This window comes from Triturus cristatus, chromosome 8, assembly GCF_964204655.1.
Source record: "Triturus cristatus chromosome 8, aTriCri1.1, whole genome shotgun sequence".
NCBI classification, from domain to species: domain Eukaryota; kingdom Metazoa; phylum Chordata; class Amphibia; order Caudata; family Salamandridae; genus Triturus; species Triturus cristatus.
The window spans coordinates 1,174,484,626-1,174,499,258 of NC_140591.1; positions in this window are offsets into that span (position 1 = coordinate 1,174,484,626).

The window sequence follows — 14,633 nt, forward strand, 5'->3', positions numbered from 1 at the left end:
CTAGGTACAACCAGACTAACAGCATAAGATAGAATGGTCCCTTTAGCACCATCCCTAATGTTAGAATTTAAAGTTATATTTGCAAGAGAGTCCTAATACTAAAAAAAGGGGGAACTAAGTAAAGAGACAAAAATGTCACATTGACATCCAGACATATAACTCAAGTCCCACAAACCCCTAAGTTTTAACCCAAAGAGGTTTAAATTTATTAAAGAAAGAGAGATTAAGTCAGCTCAATTCTAGGGGGTGAGACACAATCCAAAGTTCCTGCATGAAACCTACCCGATTCCGTATATTCAATATCCGAGATGGGACCCAATCCGTCGGCGATCTGCAACAAACAGAGACTGCGCTCGTATGTTTAAATAGTGTTTAACCCAGGGAATACAAACCCAAAACACCTGAGTTCCATGCCTCGAAAGTGCGGAAATGACGTCACGGCACCGTCAGTAAGGGAACAGACGGTAAACTAAGTTGCCATATTGGAAAGGTAATGCGTATGAGATAATCTCAGGCAAAACCAACGACATGATTGAATAATTCATTGGTAACATATACCAGAAACCAATAATCGAAGAGTAGTGTATACAATGTAAATCGGGACAGCCCATTAGTTGTATTTTGAAAAAAGCATGTCACATCTCAATTGTGAGTCGAAAGGCAAGCAACCCCGCGGCCATGTTGGAAGGGGCAACGTTCACGATATTGGCTTCAAAAAGAGACAAATTTGCAACTCGTTATCACAAGTCCGGTATATGTGAGGATCTAACAGGCCAAGGATAAAGTGCCCAACGGGTTTAGACCGAAAGCATTATGATTTATGCTTTTCCGTGACACGGGCATCATATGTCGACGCTATGAAGTCTGGCGGCCATGTTGGAAAGGTGATGCTCACCGCATGAGCTCAAAGGAAACTGATCATGTATCTTATTATTAAATGGCCAGCATATGTTCAAGCCCAGAAATGAAAAAGAGAGATGTACGTAGGGGAAAGGAAGAGAAGAGAACCTATGTTGGTTCAACGATTGATATCGCACGCATACAGAAACATCAGCTCACCAATGAGGTATCATAAGTGGTCGCATTAGAATATGTGCATGTAAATCGTATTGAAAGACACATGTCATAATTATAATTATGAGAATTGAGGAAGGTTGGAAAACAATAACTGTAATAGGTGATAAATTACTTTGTTACAGAGTAGCCGCTAGATTTCATAGAGTCCAGTGACATAGCAGTTCATAACTAGTCTTAGAGATATGCACAAAAAAAGATACCATGATTATTATTGTGAAAATTTAGCGAAAGATTGGGAAACAGTAACTGTAGTAAATAACAGATTACTTTGTTACAAATTCACACCCAGGAACCAAGTTGTCTGAAAAATGGACGAATTTAAAAATAACATGTGATTCGGGATAAGACAGGCACGATGCAAAGCTTCTGTTCCCTGTACTTGCCATGGTTTGGAGCCCCAAACCGATTTAAGATCGATAGTAGCTTTCCACAGATCATAGCCGCCAATTGCCAACTCGTCCATAAAGGACTTGGAATACAACAATTTGGTGTGTGTCAGTCGAACTTTAGAAGCAGACTCAGGTGCAACCTTAAAATAAAAAGAGGCCGGATTCGACACACTAAAATCAGAAAAATAGGTGAATTTGTCCACAAACGTGGCAGAGCTGCCCAGCCTATGGGCGGGACAGTGTTCCCATTGTGTGAGATTTACAAAATTTCTAAACGTATTTGCTTTGTGTAGGAAATGCGTGCCATAATGTTGATAGCAAAATTGCTCATCATAATTAGCAGTATCTAAATACAAATCCTCAGCATCAAATGCAGCATAATATTTCAAATCAGAAAACAGTGCTTCAATGGCTTGAACATCCCAGTCATCTGAGTGGATGTTCTGCTTGACGACATCACCCATAGAAACACGAAATACATTTGGCACATTAATTTCTTCAGTGGGGCCATGAATTTGAAATTTTACGGCATCCCAAGCGATCCCATCACGTACAGGCCAGGCAGTAATGTTCACAAAAGTCTGGTCCCTTTTCATGATATGTGATGAGGAGTGGGGGGCCAAAGTTCCATCAATTAGTCGAATCATAGATCTTTCTTTCAGGTAGTGTCCATTGATAAGTCTAAAAAACACTACCACAAAGCCAATGGACATAAACAAAAAAACACATATGAGCACTAGCCAAATGTAAGTCCAAGGGGGAATTAAAAAATGTCTTTTGAACCAGGCCACAAAAATCGAAACTTTGGACGGAGAATGGAATTAGAGTCAAAAGAGTCTTGTGAGTGGGCAACTGTGGTGGATTGTAAAACAGGCAATGTAACATCCGCAGGATAAGCATACTCAACGTCTTCGGGCAGACCACCGGGTGTCAGGGGGCAACAAGGGACCAGTAACTGTATGCATCTCGATTGCAACATCAGGCAGGGTGTTAGAAGCACGGGTCACAACAGAATTTCTCAGCATCGAAGGGCAAGAAACTGCCGGAGTCATACTAAGAAGAATCGGCCACTCGCTGTAGCTTTACATTGTCAATTGAGATGTACCTGTTATCCTTTCGACCAGGAAGTGGAGGTAAAATGACTGTTCTAGTACCCTGTACTCCAAGCACTGGAACCGGTGCACGATAAGAGGGGCCGAACTCCTTCTTGTTCTCCACCTTCTCACGGACCAGATCACCAACTCGAGGTAGCCAGCCGACTACCGGAACCTGAAGCGCAGCATCAGATGAGGAGGGTACGTGTTCCTTCGCTAGACTGTCTATGGATTCCTGAAGATTCTGCAAGACAGCACAGTGTTCATCTACGTCAAAGGGTGTGGCTGACGCCGCCATGTCTAGACCATCAAGGTCTGGGACAAACAGTCGTACACCAAAGAGCATCATGTATGGGGTCCGCCCACCCAGGGACCTTCTAGGGAGATTATTAAGTGCACGTTGCACGTCATACAAGTGGGCTAGCCAGTTCCGGCCAGTACCTAAAACTCTGGCTGTCAAAGATTGCTTTAAGTCACGGTTCATTCGCTCCACTACACTATTACCCTCAGGCCGGTATGGAGACGAAAATTTGACTTGGACCCCCAAACTTCTCATGGCTTCTTTGTACGCCTTAGAGGCGAATGCAGGGCCCTGATCAGAATGAAAGGTACCACATGCAAAACTTCCAACAAAGAAACGCAAAGCTTTTATGACAGTGAGAGAATCAGCACTCCTTTGTGGCCACACCCACAGAAAACGTGTGCATGAATCAACTGCAACAAAGATGTATTTGTACGCAGTATCAGAGGTAAATGGACCACAATGATCTAAATAAACACAACCCATTGGCTTATTAGATATGTACAACTGAGTTTGTGGTGGGCGCGCCGCAGTTGAAGGTTTAATCTGCTGGCAAATGTCACAATTAAGAACATAAGCTCTGGCTTGTTTATACAAACCGCACCATCAGTAACGTTGTTGTAGCAGAGATACAGTAGCTGCAACGCCGGCATGCGCGGACGCCATGCCCTCGTGAGCCGCTAATATCAAAGAAGGTCTGCAGTCCGCGTTGGGAATCAATCTGTCACCAACGTCATTAATCCTCACTAATGGGACGTTATCAGGACGTAAGCGATAATGGTAACGAGCAGGGAACCCTCTCAGAAAATGTGTTCCCTGCTCTGTAGCAGCAATAGCTGAGAAGATGTCATCATCGATCTTACTTTTGGATCTTGTAACTGCTGCAACTAAGTATGTTGCCACTGCTGTTTTAGCTGCCTCGTCAGCTAGGCTGTTGCCGACAGCATGGACACCAACTCGTTGGTGACCAAGAGTGTGAATTACATTCACGAGAGGCAGACGTTCTTTAAGATCTGCCACTCAAACCCAAAGCAGTTTATGCTTAATCGTGCTACCTTTGGAATCATGGTAGTCATTCTGAGACCAAAAATGTAGATTGTCATTTTAAGATTGAACACAATAAAAGGAGTCACTCACTATAAGGGTAGTGACTCGGGGATCAGCAAACTCTAGCACTAGCACTAGAGCGCGAAGCTCCGCCAACTGCGCGGTACAATCACCCAATGACTGCGTATGCACGACATTGGACTGGAATTCTCCATTTACGAAAGTACCGACCACAATTGTGCAAGCCGCTGAATAGGCGTGCTTTGATCCAGTTGCCGGTTGCGCAGAACCGTCAGTGTATATGACACAATGGTAATCCTCGAGCGGGCGCTAGGACAGAGGAGCCGGATGAACGAATTCATACTGTAAAAACTCCTGAGTCTGAAGTGCCGCGTCAAAGATATATGTGACGTCAGGCGATGTCAAGGAAGTGGCCCATTGTATCCACCTTGGGTGCAAAGCCTTAGAATTTGGTACACTTGCTTTTGTCACCGCCTCAAGGGCAGGATATGGTGTTACCACCAACATGCGTTTACCTTGTGATAGCGCTCGTTCTTTCAGAATCGCCATCTGCACTGCCGTTAGAACTTTCTTGACAGCGGAAAATCGCAGTTCAGCCGAAGTGTACAAATGAGATTTGTAAGCAATGGGGATGGTGTTGCCCTCATCGAACGTTAAGTATGTGAAACCCACCGCACCAGGCACTATTCTTATGACTAGGTTAGTGTGGTTATCACGCGTCAGTAAGTATTTAGAAGCAAGAAGATCAGCCTGCAATGTCTGCAAAATAGCTGAATGCTCCGGCAGCCAACAAGATTTGGAAAAAGTAGGTAGTACCAAGGCATAAAGCGGCTTGATACGCTGGGTATAATCCGGAATGTAAGTTCGACCGAAATTCAGAAAACCCAGCAGAGATTGTAATTTCTTCAGTGACGTAGGAGCACGTAGGCATGAGCACTTTTCTAGAAAGTGCGGAGCCAGTCCTCGACCTTCATTGTTGAGTTCGTACCCCAAGAACAACACTGTAAATTCCGCAATGCGAGACTTCGCAAAGTTAAATTTGTATCCGAAGTCTGCAAACAAAACAATAATGCGATCAACGTGACGGAGATGCGGTTCCAACTCGTCATCCGTGAGATAAATATCATCCACATACGAGTACGCATCAGGGTCTATGCCCTCTATAAGAGAGACCACACGAGCAGCAAAGACTCCAGGGCTGTTTTTATAGCCCATTGGTAATCTTTTGAATTGTTTTTGTTTGCCACCCGAGGTGAACGCCGTCCTCTCACTACTAAGAGAGGACAGGTTATGGCTGTAAAAGCCATTGGATATGTCAAGTGTGGTTTTAAACCTTTTTCTCATGAGACTATCGACGAGAGCCGAACTGTGGGTGTTTTGTACTGCACATGTCCGGCAATGAGAGTTTAGGTGCCGGTAATCCAAAACTAGGCGGTACGACCCATCAGGCTTCGTTACAGTGATATATTTCACTCTCTTTTTTCCTCTTTTAGGGCTTGGGTGACTTTTTGCACCCGCCCGTAGGAACTTTGTCCTCCTGGTGATATATACTTAGTCTAGGGAGCATGGACACTGGACCTTTTTTTAGCTCCCAGATCCCCCCTCTTTTTTGTGATTTATATTTAGTACGGCGGTGCAGCCGTGGGATCATTTACCTGTAGTTCCTTTTCTTGGGGCACACAAGCCTTGATAATCATTACATGGGTAATCTATGAGTGCTCTACACGATCCAGATATGGCACTACCTGTCCACCACTCACCTTATTTCAGTTATTTTGGCAGCGAATTTGATGGGGCTGAGCCTCCACGGGCATTTATAATGTCAATACATTCACCTTCCTCACGTTGACACTCCCCCCCCGTTCCATCAGTTTTAAATAACAGTATATTCCAAACCCTGCATGTCACGTACATACTCACTATCATGCATATGTACTGCTAATACTATGAACATACCCTGGGATAACTTTTATACAAACTATCTTCCACATTTGGTGCGCATGGGAGACCTTTCGATCTTGCTCATTTTTGGCAGTGCGATGGAGTGACGTGATTCCATATGTATTTGGCATTCCCATATTGGGGTAGAAGGGATTAGCTTTCCTCTTACACGCACGCGCACTTCCTGAAATGCTATACGCATGCGCAGCTCTTGTTGTTGTGAGCCCGGGACCCGGAACAAAAAAGTATCCCGTCACTAGTTCCCGTGACCTATTTAAGAGGCATGCACTGCCGTTGCCATATTATCTCTGACAGCCGCATGGATGGGGGTGGCACAGCTACGTGACTACCCGGACGGAATCCCCGTTAACATGAAGGAATTCCATGCGCCTAACCGATGGAGTATCCATCCTTTACCAGTCAGGTTAGCTCCGGGCATAACCTATTTCTCTACCTATACAGCTTTTTTCCTTTGTTATTAAGGGTGTATTTTCCCTATTGGGATTAGGAGTGTGATCTATTAGGCGAGATTTCGTTACCCTGGCCCATTATATGGTTTTTAGTCTACAGTTTTTGACATGCCATTGAGTGACTACTGTTGGGTGGGATATTGTGTAAGATGCTGTACATGATGTTGGTGCCCTCATACACATTTAGGCGCTATGTCCCTTCTTCGCTTGGGGTTGATGTGCACACGACTGTGGCACACTTATGTTGTATTAAGTTGTACTGATACACATCCCTTTGTTCTTTCTTTTCTTTTTTCCTAGATATTTAACTGGAGCGATTTTCATCGTTGACCTGTTACCATACTGAGGGTGTACAGGCAATTGCCCAGACCGATATTGAGGGTATTTTTAACTTGTTTATGTAATTTCAAGTGCACCTTTTTTTAAAAAAAGAATATGGTCCTGATGAAGCGCCACCGACCCTTTGGGCGCAAGAGGCGCGAAACATGTTGGCCTTTGATCCATGATTCCTGGGCGTAATGTACCTACAGGGTCAATTTTTTTAGCAGTTGGCCTTTGATCCATGATTCCTGGGCGTAATGTACCTACAGGGTCAATTTTTTTAGCAGTTTATTTCTGCTCAGGGTACATCTATATGATTCGCTGCATGATGACCCTCCATATTTTCACAAACTTGCATGCACCCTTTTTACCCTCTACACTGAACCCACTTTTTCACACACCCACATGCACCATCCGGCGGTTCTTAAAAAATCTCCGTCAAAGTGACCCTTCGGGGGCCCGTGGGGAATTGCAGCGCTGGGCCCCACGAGGAGCAACTGCCCGATGATGAAGCATGACACCCTTCGGGGTGTGTGAGGGCAACAGAGGACATAGAGTGGTCTTCCACTGACCTGAGTGGGTTTTTAACTAGGAACTCTTTCACTCTCTTTTTTCCTCTTTTAGGGCTTGGGTGACTTTTTGCACCCGCCCGTAGGAACTTTGTCCTCCTGGTGATATATACTTAGTCTAGGGAGCATGGACACTGGACCTTTTTTTAGCTCCCAGATCCCCCCTCTTTTTTGTGATTTATATTCGTTACAGTGATCACAGGATTATTCATAGGTGACACACATGTTTCGATTACTCCTTGATATTCCAATTGTTCAAAGATCGACGCGACGTGAGGTCTAGCTTCGCGACGCATGGGGTATTGGGGTTGAGGTTGGGACATAGTCCGCAACGGAATCTCATGGCCGGGAGACAATTTATCCCAGCCAACCTGATTTCGATATAACGCAGGTGCTTGCACATGAGCCCATTCCTCAGCGTACTTTTTAGCTTGGACCTTCGGCACTGTGTGCGCAAAGGACGGGAGGATTACCTCCTCCCCTCTAGGAGCATCTAAAATGAAAGCCGGGGCCAATCCGCCTCCGCCAACAGAATATCATAGGAAGTGGTCAGATTATCCCAAAAAATCCCTTGAATTGTACGTTGTATGTCCCCTTCAATTTGAATTACTATATTATACTATCAGGGGGAGACACCCGAGTGTCAGCAGTTTCAATATTCACAAATATATCAGTTGCTGTCGCCACCAGATATGGACGCAGTGCTTGTCGCACTACTGTAACTTCCGCCACGCTGTCTAGCAGCGTTAGCGCCCATGTCAGGTTCTGAAGCTGCGTCCGTACCATCTGAGGCATACCTCGCTGTCAGCGCAGCAACTTTCTTCTTCTGAAACGGGGGTCTTAGACGCGCAGATTCGTCCTGTTTGCCTTTGCCGTCCGACTGGCGGGGTTGCTCACGACTTTGGGCACCCCTGCCTGTCCCACGGTCTCCGCCACCGGATTGTGAAGCCGATGTTTCCTGTGAAGAACGAGGAGAGCGTTGTTCAGAAACCTGAAATCTATCAGGTGACTTAATACGAGATCGATTGCGCAGATCATATGTGCGTTCGGTAGACGACTGTATCGGTGAGGCAGGACGTGACCCCTGTTTCTGTTGCTGTTTCCCCTGTTTCTTAGCTCTCCAACTTTGTTTAGGAAAGTTGGGGCGTTTGTCTTTCATAGACGAGCTCACCTTAGTTTGCTGTACTATATCAAGAATGATCACAGTCGGTTTTACACCCAAGGCACTACGACCCATGGTCCTATATGCCTTCACAATTACTTCAGCAAACTCTTTGGGCTTGTCGAGGTCATCCACGCGGTCCATCATATTGGCAACTTGGAACTGCATGGCATCTCCTTTGAGGTTGCCCATCACCATGGAGCATACCACATCGAAGCTGTCGACAAGCCTCATTCCCAATTCAATAGCAGCCTCCGCACCATGATTCTCCTGAACCTTTTTGATGACGGATAGTAACCCAGACATAGACGAAGTGCCATAGCACTTCGAATAGGTCGCGGCAAAGACCTTACCCCAGTTGTCACAATCGGCCATATCCGGGACCAGGTCTTTAGGCAAAGTAATGGTGAGGATCCTGTGTTTCTCCACAGGAGATGTCTTTGGAAAAACCGCTTCCGACTGATCAAATTTCTCAGCAAGCCAATAAGGAAATTCATCCTTACTTTGGGGGTGCTTGCCGACCACCGAATTAACCATAACAGGACTAATAACCACCGCATGGTGGTCCGTAGGTTGTCCCGCAACAGCTGGTGCCCCCACCTGCACGTTGCGTGACACGTACTGCACTAAAGCCCTATGGACCGTAATCAGGGCTGTGTGTAGTACTCGCAACTCAGCCACTGCCACAGTGAGATAGCGGGGATGAGGCATAAAGCCGGTCAGCACCGGCCATGTGGCCCCTGCAATAGACAACGGGCCCATTCTCGCTGGTGCAACCGCATGGGGAAGGGCACCATTAAACCAAATAGTATGCTGCCAGGCAGAGATTGGAATTTCCTGTGTCCTATATGGGGTATAGACCGCAGGCAGCTGTGTGGCAGTATAGGTATGAAACGTATCATCGTCATCTACCGCCAGAAAAGTCACCCACGAGTAAAACAACTCATACGGGTATGACGCATCAGCGCTTACCACAAAAATTACAGCCATCCCATCATCCGGCACCCCATACGTCGTCAAATGATGGCGCAGAGGTGCACGGCTATGCGCGGCTATGTCAACCGCCATCAGGACACACTAAAGTGTATCAACGATATCAACTGTAGCACTAGGGTTCAGAAAAAATAACCTTTTTAATGATCAAGCTTGAAGAAACCTATTAGTCGAAACACAGGTAGGTTAAACCGTCACTCCCGTTATCCGGAAACCAGAGTGAGGGTGTTGTGGACTAATACAAGCACTACTAAGGCGTTTCAAATCAATAGACCAAACGTTAGGTGCACCATGTTGCAGGGATTCTGCTTATGCACAGAACTATGCGCAGGAACCCGGACCCTCAGTGAATTGTGGTGTACCAAAAACTCACCTCAGAACCCAGAACCCCTTATCCGACCAGCATCAGTGTCCCATTCGTTATCCGAGGTTTAGCTCGGCGGTCCCAATGTATAGACAACCCAGAAAAAGCGACTTAGGGGCCGATTCCGATCCTGGAAAAACCGGGGTATGAACCGTCGGTCGGAGCGTTTTCTCCGTCCGACTCGTACCCGGTAAAAACACCATACAAACTTGCAAGTACGATTCTTACGGAAACACCATTTCCGTACGAGTCGGAAAAAACACCGACCGACAGCAAAATCCATACGAATGTGATCCGGGACACCGCGGACGTGACGTCCGGACGGAGTTAGGCATGTTTTTACGTCCCAGCAAGTACGATTCGCACCGACAGCAGTCCGGACAGCAATATTTTTACGGCACCCAAAAAGTGCCAGAAAAGCAAAGGACGCCGCGATGCGAGCGGAATAGGGGGCCCGGTATGTGCCGCCTCCCCCCAGTCCCCCGTATGTACGCGCCGTCCCCCCCAGCCCCCCGTATGTACGCACCGTACCCCCCCAGCCCCCCGTATGTACGCGCCGTACCCCCCCAGCCCCCCGTATGTACGACACGTAGTCCCACCTGTGTATGTACAGCACGTACCCCCACCCGTGTATGTACAACACGTACCCCCACCCGTGTTGTACATACACGGGTGGGGGTACGTGCCGTACATACACGGGTGGGGGTACATGTCATACATACACGGGTAGGGGTACGTGTCGTACATACACGGGTGGGGGTACGTGCCGTACATACACGGGTGGGGGTACATGTCGTACATACGGGGGGCTGGGGGGGTTGCTCAGTGCGTACCGGGCACCTGTTTGGACGTTGCCATGGTTGCTATAGGAGTTCGCTCCGGACGGTCTTTTTACCATACGGTTGTACAATCGGACGGACGGTAGGAGTCGTACTTGCGCGCTCGGACTTCAGTTCTCAGATTTGGACGTTAAAATGTCCGGGGATGTGTCGGACACCTTTTCCGACCCGAGGACGTGTCGGGGAATTTACCCAATGCGATTCGTATGGACTTTTTCACATACGAATCGTACTTGCCAGTTTGTCCGGGACTTGTACGATTAGTACGGTAAAAAACTCCAGATACGATTCGTACGGGGAATATTTTTCCAGGATCGCAATCGGCCCCTTAGTGTATATCTCAGGAATGGTGGGAATCAGAAATACCTGTTCGTAATTATTCTCATATCAGTCCACAACAGAATAAACAGAGACACGGTAAAAGTTTAAAGAGTTTATTTTATAAACCTTGTGTCCTAAGATGCAGCAGTTTGGCTAACATAAGCAGACAAACGATTAAAATCAAAACCATCAGCATAGTTCCAATACCATAGAAAATTAAAGGAGTAATCATACTAAATTGACAGTGGATCTAAGCCACCTTCCTTTCTCTAGCAAACTAATAGTATTATTATTAGACTAGTAAAAGGTCTCTAGGCTTGAATGGGGAACCCCATACCGTAAAGATCAGCTCAGTGAGATCACATCACAGGATCAGCTATGCTCTGCTCCTGGGAAAGCTCTTCTTCCGAATGTAATGAAAACATGTAACACTGCAATATTAAAAGCACCCGACTTTCAGGTATTTGCAGCTGCGTGCGTGTTATGGCTAAATAGTGGACCGATCAACCTGAACTCAACAACATGCACCGTCTAGCGACCCAGACTGTTTCTATACACTGTGTACAGACCAAGGTCGCAGCTCACTGTTTGGGATGTTAACAACAGACAGTTCTCATGTGAAGTAACGTCGAGTAAGCATTTCTCAATTTAATAACATGTGACTACAGTGTCGTGTGCAAAAGCAGCAAAAGCGGCAAGATGGCTTAACATCTAACGCGGTTGTGCTAATTTAGCATTGTATATATATAGATAAGGATCTTCACTACAATATATTAAATGTAATATTTAGATTATGGCAGATTATGGCATTTTAATTTGTAGTTTAGTGGATTTTAATTATAGTATATGTTTTTATTATTGTCAATGATATTTTGGCTGTCAATAATTATATATTGGGTAATGTTCTATAATTTTCACAGTCACTATATTGTGTATTTTTGTCTTGATATTTGGGTATTTTAGATATTCTTTACAGCAATATTGTTATAGTTTATATTTGTGTTTTTTTTGTTTGAGTATACGGTGATGATATTTTTGTGATCAATGTTTTTTACAATATTTTGGAATTTCTATATAGTTGCTCTCGATGCTGTATCATACGACCAATTGAGGACTCCTAGATGATCTTGTCTCCAGTCTAGAAATAGACACTGCTGTTTTGGATCTTCCGACTGGCAAGGTAGATAGTATTCCTCTTGAATTTTTCAAAGCTATGTAGTTTATACTCATGTAATTTCTGCTATTGTTTTTTCTAGAAATTCAGCAGAACATGAATCTTTGTCTCAGACCAATATAGTGTTTATTTGAAAAAAGTAAACATTTGACAGAGTGTGGGTCATATAAACTAATATCACAAATCAACAGCAAAGCTAAAATGTAATTTAAATGAGAAAGATCATTGTCAAATTTGTTTCACCTTGGCAGCATGATTTTGTACCTGATAAAGGAAATATGGGTGATATTATACAGGTCATTACATTATACAGTGTTGCAACAGAGCAAGACCATCTTTTAGCAATGATACTGCTTGATGCTGAAAAGTCATTTAATTAGGTCTCTTGGGATTGCTTATGGGTGGCCATGAAAAAGATGAGGCTTGGCCTAAGATTTACAAGTTGCATTAAGCTTCTATATCAGAAACATATAAGAAACGGAAAGCAAATAGGATGTCTTCCAGATATGTAGAATTGCCCATCAGGGTTGTCCTATTGTTGCACTGGTATTTGCCTTATTTATAACACCTTTTTGTATAAAGCTTTAATGTCAGAAATTAAAACATTGATAAACTATTAGGCAGTAGCGGCTCCTGGAGGAAGTGCTGCCGGGTGGTGACGCGCCAAATGCGATGCAGCGCACGCAATGACATTCATTTTATTGATATATTTATTTACTTACCTCTGTTCGGCCGTATTCCATAGTTTACTACCCCCCACCTTGTCGCTCCCCCGCCCTGAGTCACCGCCCAACAGCACTCCCTCCAGGAGCCGCTACTGCTATTAGGGTTATTTAGCAAATGTTTTAGCATAAGCAGCGTTATCCTTGGAAGTTGACATGTCCATACAAGTTATCAAAAATAATACTGATTTATGTGGTACATTCTCAGGGTACTTCTTCAACAAAAACAAGACACATTACATCTAATTAGTGCAAGATCAGCAGAGAGTTGAATTAGCTTTTTATTTAGCGGTCAACCTTTCGGCCACTGTTAATGATCTGATACAATTGAATAATGGCCCTCGCTTAAGAAGGTGAAAAAAATAAAGTAACAAATAAATAGTATCAAATACAGGTTGGACATATCTGCCACTCTCACATTGTTAAACTGTCAATCTTACTGATTTTTTAAATATATTTTGCGGTCTATACCCCCTGCTTTTAACAACAAAATATTTCTATATGAGTCGTTCATCAACAAATTCTTATTGGGATATAGAAGGTCTGGGAGAGCAATGCGATTCCTCAGATTACCCACAGAGAAAGGTGGTTGGGCTCACCCTAATCTTAAATATTATTATTTTGCTGCTATTTTGGAACATGGGTTTTCTTATAAATAGCACTCTTGTATAACTAACTTCCTTTGACACAGGGAGTCCATCAAGCTCATTTTAGGAGAAGAAACTGAAAGGTTTTTTCTTCGGTTGACAGAACTAAGGCCCGTATTTATGGAGGGCTTGCACTGCCTATGTGTCATTTTCTGTGCAGCTGCGGCAGCGTAAACAATGCGACACACTGCCTCTTATTTACAAAGTGATGCATCTAGGCAGATGCGTCAATTTGTAAAGGCCTGCGCTACATTATGCCTGCGTCAGGTATAAAGTATGCAGGGTGGGCGTTCCCCAGTGAAAAGCCTTGTAGAAGTGGCGCAGTGAAATTTATGAGATTTGACTGTGCCAATTCAATGACTTGACTGCGTCCCAATCCTTACGCCTGCTTCAAGCAGGCATAAGTAATGATGCAAGGCTTTTAGCATGGAACTCGCCCATGTGCAATGACACATTGCTGGAGTTGCGTCAGTTATCCGACACACTTCAGCAATGCATCATATTTGCGACACCCGATACATTAGGATTCCTGACGTATCTGGTAATCCTTGCTCCATGGAGTGCCAGATGTAAACCAATTTAGTACAAGTTCCTCTACTAGAAACATTCTTTTGATATAATGAAATTCTTAGATCAAAATTTTCTGTTCTGTCTTTTATAAAAATCTTCCAGATGATTTAGCAACTTTTGCAGATTATTGGAGTGTTAAGGTGAATGATGAGGTTACTGTGCACAAACAATTATGTTTGTGTACCTTATCAATTACTGATGTCAATCTTTACTGAGAAACTTTCTGCTTTATTACACTCTAGAAAGAATATTTAAATGGGGCTAACACAGTTATTCTGAATGGAGAAGGGGCTAACAGGAAGAGGACAATATCTTGCATATTATTTTACATATGTTTGCACATTGTTCAGTTCTTCAAGAAAACTGGAGAATAATTTCTTATAAATTAAGCAATATACCTACCATTCATGATTCGCAGCCCACCTCATTATGTTAGGTGTTAATCATCTTGTGTGTAATACTTATTGAAACGCAATAGGTGCTGCTATTGTTGTTGTAAGACTTTTTGCTGCAGTCATCAGTTTGACAATGACGGTCTAAGTTTTTGGCATATTACTTTCTAGAGACCCTCTTCAGATAGAAGGAAATGTGAATCAGGATGGGGAAAGGCC